Genomic DNA, 8713 nt, shown 5'->3' on the forward strand with positions numbered 1-8713 from the left:
TTTGTCGTAATTGCGTTAGCCTCTTAACCGTGCTCCAATTAGTCAGATAAACCGGCAAATTTAATTAGTTTAATCCAAACAAGTAACTGAGCATTGCGCTCGGTTCCGCCTTCCTTATAATCCGTCTGACCTAGTCACGCGTTTTCATTATCGCCGCCATTACGCAACGTTCTGTGTATACTTTCACACCGATGAAAATTTCAATCTTCGTTACGTGTATACACGCGGCAGATAATGCTCGCAGTTCGTAACAACCGCGTTGATAATTCCAATTGGATCGTTCGTTCGTTCTGAATGATCAGAAGTGACTGTAAATAGGTGAATCTGCGATGGAAATCTTTCCGCCTCTTTCACTTCCGTCCTAATTTAGGTTAAGTCTGGATTAGGTAATCCCTTGTCATTTGTGATAATGAACGGCTCCATTCTAATTCTGTGTGCAATCGCTCGGCACGGAGTAGAACTGGCCATTAATAATTTCAACGGAGTGCTGTGCTGTAGCTACTCGAATAGAAATGTGTGAAACTGGTATCTCTTGTACTGAAACATTGCTACCGTAGTGCTGTGTAAGTGCAAGATTGAGTTATTTAAAAGTTCGAGGGTGATGGACATGTTGTGCTTTCAGTAGAAACTGTAACCGTGAACTTGTATATTTTTAAACAGTTGCCAATTTAAAATAACATTGCAGCTGTTGTTCCTTCTATTTTGACTGATTTCAGTGATAGGAAATTCGTTAAAAAATTTCTAGAAATTTTAATTTTGGAAGTGACGTGGTGCAAATGATTATTCGGCAAAGTCGGTAACAAAAATATATTTATTTAAACGTAATGCTTAAACTAATTTCAAATGTAAACTATGTGATGCGCGTGCAGAGAAGGCCTCTTGACTTTTTCGGGGCTCCCTTAAGTAGCCCCTTTTCCCTGGGAAAGTCCCAGGAAGTGGGGGCGCGGGCCTGCATTGCCGAGGCAATACTCTTGTCCTCGAGGACGAAGAAACTCGGAGATGTTTGGAAAAACATCTCTCGATTCTTCGCCTCGAGGGCCAAGTGCGTGACCCCCCCGTGGCGGTCGCCACATAATGCATAATGGTCACAAACTTTTGGTCACTAGTGTATATTCCAGGGAAATATGACTTCGATATGATTTAATTTAAGAAAAAAAAAATTGAAGAATAAAGAAATGAATTAGTCCCCTCACACCGTTGGCCAATGTTTAAAACACCGTCTTACTTTCCACCGTAACCAGGAGAGAAAATTCCATCGTCCGGAGGGAAGATTTTACAGCGAAAATCCAGCGTGGAACGGGTTAAACAGAGATTTTGCCAATAAAATTCCATCCCTAGAGAAGATACATTGGATAACAGTAAGAAAAATCAATAAACTGATTGAATGAAACCGTGCAACGTGCTCGACGTAGAAGCGTGTTACGCTGGAGATATCTCTATGACAGTCACGAGCCTCGGCTCGTCGAGGAAGGAATCGAAAGAGGTTGGCGAGAGTTCCTGCACGAGCTCTGCTAAACAACGATTCCACGGGCGAGGTTGGTAAAAGGGACGCGAGGACTATTCCTTTGGGTTGGTGCACGGACAAACAGAGGGCGAATTATCCTCGGCTCGTTTGCTACGTTGTACGCAGCTTTGTCGCGGATACGAGGGCTCCAGCGAATTCCAGCGCAAAAATAACGAGCGTGGCCCTCGTTTGTCCGCGAGAGAAGACGGCCATACCCTAGCGTTGTGTATCGTGCATGCACGACCTCGTCCTCCTCGTCGTCGTATGCCCACGATTGTGCTCGTGATCGTCGCTGCAAATTCTAACGGAATAATATCGCTGTCAAGCCCTGTGACTGCTGAATCAGACTCGCGTGTACTAGGCTGCGCGGTATCTCGCGCTGCTTCAAGATTATCGTGGCCCGAATCTCCGATTTTGCTGGCATGCGAAGTCGTAGAAAATGTAGCGCCGTTTCGCCTACGTTTATTTACCGACCTGTGCACCGGATAAGAAAGGAAGACGCCTTGAACGAGACGTCACTGCGCGATAGAACGACACCGAGGACGTAAAATTGCGCAACCGACTAGTTCAAGGTCGCGTTTCTTCCACCCCTCGTCCAGCTAACTATGAGAACAGAAGGGATTCTTCTTAATTTTTCCGCTTTGCTGCGCGATATAATTGTCAGCGTTCTGTTAAGACAGCTGAGGGTTTGGATATTTCTCTAACTTTCTATTTTACGGTATCTGGATCTATCTCAGTCCTTGTCAGACATATCCGTGACTTCTCTAAAAATAAAGGCCTTCGTTATGAATTCCCAGAAACCTGAATTTCTGAAAATACCATCTTCACCTTCTTAATCTAAATCCTGCAAGATTTTACCGATAATTTATTAATGCTCAAACACTGGAATTAGAGAAACTTCCAAAACCTCGGACGATAACTTTCTTAAGTATTCGATTTCTTTATAAATTACTCCAAAAAATCGAAATTTCCGAAAACACCACCTTCACTATCTCAATAACCTACCTAAATTCTGAACCCTTTTCAACGATTTTTCAACCCTCGAGCACTGGAATCAGAGAAAATTCCAGAACCTCGAACGATTAATTTCGCGCTGGTTCTCCAGTTAGCAAAGACGAAGGCGATTTTTAATAACATCCAAGTATATTCGATTTCTTATTTTTTCGGGTTCACGACAACAGCCACGTTTCATCGAATTGGACGCAGCCCCCCTCCTGGCAAAATCAATTTTCCCGAAACGCGGAGGAATCCTGAAAAATAGAGTTTACCCCAAGCTCGAAAACAATCTTGGAGCGCGGCGACTGTCGTCCACCCTCACCACGCAGCCCGACGCAGTCGGCGAAACTTATTTCCTCCTCTCCGTAGATTAGATTGTGTGTTAGGATCGGTGCGTCGACCCGGCCAGACCTCATCCCTAAACGCGGTCCGCAAGATAACAATGGGCCGGCGTTTTATCCGAACTCTGATACGACAGAATCGAACGGCCAACAGGATCAATGGAACTACATAAAGTAACTCATCGACCATAAATGGCTAATAGAAATAGGTCGACGATCGTGAAGGTAGAAAGAAAGAGAGGGAGAGCAGGGTTTCAGAAAAAGGTATAGAAATAGATATTGGCTGATCATTCGCCGTTTCGAAGGAAATTGTCCCATCAGGAGATTGAAAGGGGATCGAGAATAAAGCTCTTTCCATGTATTGGCCGGCAATGATCGTAGCAGGATGTGATAAAGGGTAATATTTCTCGGGCGTCACTAAGAAAACTTTCCTTTCTTCCCTCAGCATCCACGTTGATCCGATCTGCGCGAAAACAATGACTTTTCCTACCAATCCCGGCATTCGGACCTTTTCTCTCTCGACTTTCTTTCATTGTAACCGAAAGGATCGATCGTAATTTCATCCCTTTTAGCTTGATTAATATTATTCATAATCCTCATTCGCGGTCGTCTACTTATGACTCACTATGAAATTTAGCATCGTGTCTAATATCTACAAGTTTCCTCAGCATCCAATTTTCTTCAGAAGGTTAGAAAACGACGTGTTCTAGCCTTTTGTTGCGCAGCGAGTTTGTCATACGCGTCTTCGTTTGCTCGATCGATCCGCGAAAGTCCCTCTTAGTTGTCGTTCACCCTCTTGCCTCGAGCTAGAGCGTAATTAGACGCGAAATAAGGGTTCGACTAGCCTTTAGCCGATTCGGACAAATCGCGCCAAGGCTATAATTACAAAGATATCTCTCGAGGAATTGAAATCGAATTATCCTTGAAATAATTGCCGTGCAACCTTCGCTACCGGTACGTAATATTCCACAGTTCCATCGACGATTGCACAATAATCGTTCTTCGTATATTACCACACAGAAAACTGCATCGTCGTCGTTCGTAATTTCTTTTCCGAATTAATTCCACCGGGAGGGAAACTTTTGTTTCTCGATTAGCGAGGAACGTTCGTTAATAAACGAGAACGATAGAAGGGGGCGAGAATGGTACGGGGGGAGGGATGATGTGTATACGCTCGTGTGTTGCGTGGAACATTTTTCGGCGGTGCAAATTGCTTTCGGGCCGTTTCGTCTGCCAGGAGGCCATTTGTCACAGCGGATTCTGGACGCGCGACGTATAAGCCGGCTACGCTAATAATGACGCCACGACGGCTAACTACAAGCTCATCGCGCGTGCATTCATGAAGCAATATACATGCATTTACACGGTCCTCCTCCGTTCTCCTTCCTCTCTCTCTATCTTCATTCTCATCCTCTGTCTCTCCATCTCTCTCTCTCTCTATCTCTCTGTTATATGTATCGTCAGTGTGTTGGTACTCTCTCCTGTTGTCACTTGGACCGCTCCCACACGAGCTCATGGTCTTTACCCGCTGTCTAAACTGAACAATGAACGTTACCGTGTCAACGCCGAATTAATACATTCAAATTACCCATTGTTGAAGGTAAGACCAAAGTAATAGCATTGCAAATGACGCCTGTCATCGATGCAACGTGGTGGCCTGGCTACAGGATTGATCAGCTATTCCTGCGGAGGTGGAACATCGTTTTTGCGTTTCGGCCAGTTGTCACAGTGCTCTACAACCGCGCCACAGCGTAATTTAAACTGATACCCACGCGTTCGGCTATTACTTGGGAAATATGCGCTTTCGTTCCGACCAGGGAACACGTGTTCCTTGTCCAAACGGCGAGGTCCACCTGGTTGTTTGTTCATTCACGGTTTGCTGTGTTTCAGAAAGAATTACGTTCCCGACGGATGGATGAAAATGTTCATGTTGCGGGTAACGACTTTATTTTCAGTGCTTGAACGTTACACGGCTTTGTGGAAATTTTATAGCGTAAGGATAATTTAATCTCGCAACGCTCGATACCGGTTATACATATTACTCTCATCGACTCTCGTTTCTCTTCCTTTCTCTCTCTTTCTCCCTCGCTCTTCGAGTTTATTAAATCGTACTTTGTAATTCGCTCGTTGACGGCAGTTTCCTTTCTCTCTCTCTCTCTCTCTTTCAATTTCTAACGCAGGACAGTTGCTTCGTTTCCCTTCTTCCTTTCTTTTTTTTTTTAAATTAATAAAGTAGCAAATCCCGTTGACCCATTTCGCTTAAATGCGCAACCGTATTTCCGCGTCACGGTCCCTGCAAAGTATTGTCAGTATTGTAATATGCATCGCTGTTGTTCTAGCCAAAAACAAGAGGCAAATACTTGGCCAGGTTTTGTTTTGTCGTAAAAAGCAATTGGACCGGCGGTTTTCTCCTTGGCCCTGATGGGTTCCATTAAAAAAATTACATCAGCATAATAAAAGTAACGAGGGGGTGGGGAATATATAGCTAATACAATCGTGTAATTCGTACGTAATGAATTTCTCTTCCCCGGCGACTCGCAATGAAATGATAGGAAATTGAATTTCAGAACGTGGTTATTTATTCACGCCCGAGTAACGAAGCATTTTAATCGCATTATTCGATAATTCCGAGTTATTGTATCGGCGTTAACAACGTGTTACAGAGCTAGGCGATACTTTTTCCGCCGTTGGGGAAAATTCAATTTACACACAGCGTTTAGTCGCGGAAGAAGGGGCATGGCTTATGAACACGTGACCGAAGACAGAACCGATCGATTACAGATACGCCCCCTTGAGGGAAGACGACGACGACGACGACGAAGCGTCAAGAGGTGAACCGTTTCAGACGGACCCACGATCCTTCGACGTTTCAATTATTCAAATCGTCCTTAGACGTAATTTTCGTGAAGTTCACCTGGAATTCGGTCGTTTCTTAAATCACTTATACGGGTCGACAGTCAATTTACCAGACGACCGAGAAGTTTTCTGTTTCCTCCCCCCTTTTTTTGCCAAACGAATCAACAGTTCGAACGTTATTATCTTCGAGTAGCTGACAAACACGGCAATTTCATTCTTGATCGTTCGAAAATTGCGTCTGTTAGTTGTTAGAGCTGCTTGTTCGATCCTACGTTCGATGCACACCGTTGATGTAATTGTTAAGCACTCGGGTACTAATTTCCGCGTACTTGGAATATTGCACTAGGTGCCGTCTGAAGATTGAATGTATTGCGTTGAGAGTCTGACTGAATCTTTAATATTCCTAATGTAACTGATCGTCTGTGTACTAACACTCTGTGGTCTTAAGCTAAGTCGGCCTTCTTATCGAGTCGTCCCTTCTCCAAATCTTCTAAAATTTGAAGAAGGGACGCGAAGGGAGGTTCTTAAAGTTACTAAGTGACCAACCCCGTATCACACCCTTCCATTGCGCCCGGAGCGCGTCACGTCCTTGGAGCGGGCGTGACGAAGCTGGTCCTTGCTGGACGGGAATTTGACAACAAGGGGGGAAAACCCGGCCAGGTCAACTCTGACTCCGACTCGTTCGGAAGGTCAGGTACCGAGAGGCCTTGGTAATTGCATCGGTTTCGAAGACCCTTTGGGGGTGACTTTATGATACCTTGCCTTACTGACTGAACAATAGCCTATTCATTAATATTTGAGAAATTCTACGTGCCGCATGTTGGCTGCAGACCGGTCTGCTGAATTAAAATAACGGTTTGCTGAACTAGAAATCACGTATCATAAAATCGTCCCCTTGCTGTCCTAACAGTAATAATTCATTTTTTAACGTGGAAGTTGAACGAGAATTTATTAAATTTTCATATTTTTGAACGTTTCGTTACGAGATTACGTTAATCGGATTTCTGACACTCTGTGATAATTCATTTTTTAACGTGGAAGTTGAACGAGAATTTATGAAATTTTCATATTTTTGAACGTTTCGTTACGAGATTACGTTAATCGGATTTCTGACACTCTGTGTACGAAAACATTTTCGAATTAATTTCTACCCTCTGGAGATTTAAATCTCCAGAATATCCAGAATAAATGAATAATTACAGAGTAACGTCACCAGACATGTTCAATTCAAAGCCTCTGTAAAATGTCGAAATTTAACAGAAATTGCTGTAAAATTACCACTCTACGCTGCTATAAATTGCAATTTCTTCTATTTGAACAGTCCCTGGAATGTGTTTGCCTGCGCAAACATTTCATTCCATTTCGAAGCCAACAAAATTCAAATGTACAGTCGATGGAAGAAACACGGCGTTATCGTAAAATCAGTGAAACGTTAAAATTTACACGTTGGAGCGCATCGACGAGTAAATAGACACAGACCAGACAAGATAAGGACTGAAATCGCGAAAAAATACAAAATTCAGCACTGTTCCTCTGTCTCCAATAATTTTCCAGATATTAGACTAAATATATTTGACTAACTCCACCTTGGACGCCAATTTTCAAAAAATACCTGCCAAATATTGTTTACTATATTTATTTCACCGACTTTATGCTGCTTCACACATCCCCACGTCCCGTCAACGACAAAAAATCACTTTTGACCGAGTATCAACCAATCTTTTCCGCCGGCAACTTCTCTCCAGCCGAAAGGATTCAATCGGCTCCGTCGTCTGAGTCGCGAAATCTTCGTTTCCGTTCCCGTTTAACCAGAATTATTCTTAACAATGCGACAACGCTCGAGGGAACAATGGAGTATTCAAGAAACGCGGGAAGAGAGAGAGAGAGAGAGAGAGGTAGGGGGTTGAACGAAGCGGTAATAGTTAACAGACGCGACAATCTTGGCGGGAATTACTTGGCCAGAAAACGGAGAACGGTAAATTATTGCGACGGCGAGGCGCGGGGAGGAGGTTGTTGGTGGTGTGCACGTTCTCGAGCTATCCCGCAGGATGGTGGTTTCCTTGGTGAAAGAAAGAAGGAGGCACGCCGGTCCCGCCGGTCTAGAAAAGAGGGAGGGAAAATAAAGCGAAACGCCTTGAGCGTGAAGCCTCGCGGCAGAGACGGTGCTCGCGCTGCTGCACAAGAAAAGAAGACGCGCGACGGTTACGGTGGAAGGGCTGCGAATACGTCACCTGAATGCCACCGTAATGTTCACAAAATGCCGGAAATATAAGCAAACGCGAGCGAGCGAGCGAGCGAGCGCGCGCGCGCCTTCTGCGCCTCTCCTGGGAACTGTCGTTTACATAAATAGCTCGAACGACCGGATTTCATCGTGTACCGTTTCTCACCGGCCCGCGCACGCACCCATGCAACCTCTGCGTGTCTCAATATTTGACGGCGGAGTTTCCGTACATTTGCCTACCAAATGGAACCGAAGCACGCCTACGTAGAGAGGTCATGGTTCCTCTGGTGGCGCGAGACTTCCCTTTAAGGACGAGAAAGTACGAGAGGAGAGGTGGCGGAATAGAGGTAATCGTTTAGACGGTATACTTTTCCTTTGGTCGTCGCGTTGTCCGAACTACGGTTGATATTACGCCACCGTGGAACGAGGACGACGCTAGGGGTGGAAATGTCGGGTGTGTAGTGGCGTTTCTCAGGGTAGAAACGACCGTCCTGACATTTCGCTCGTGTGTTTGTCGTGTGCCACCGAAATCATGCTGTCTTTGTATATTTCAAGCTGAAGAGAGAAAGATAGAGAGAGGAGGAAGGAAAATTGTGTATGATATCTAGCAGAGTGCCCCTTTTTAATTTTGATGGAATAATGAAGCTTCGGTAAATATTGAAACCTGTTATCGTTGAATGCATGATATTGGTTAAGTATAAAATGCTCTGTACTATCAGGAGTATATCGCAAAAATACACACTATTTCTCTTTTAATTCCGTGGCCTGTCTAAAAATACGTATCTCTCATATCTG

Source organism: Habropoda laboriosa, unplaced genomic scaffold (assembly GCF_001263275.1).
Source record: "Habropoda laboriosa isolate 0110345459 unplaced genomic scaffold, ASM126327v1 scaffold148, whole genome shotgun sequence".
Classification (NCBI taxonomy): domain Eukaryota; kingdom Metazoa; phylum Arthropoda; class Insecta; order Hymenoptera; family Apidae; genus Habropoda; species Habropoda laboriosa.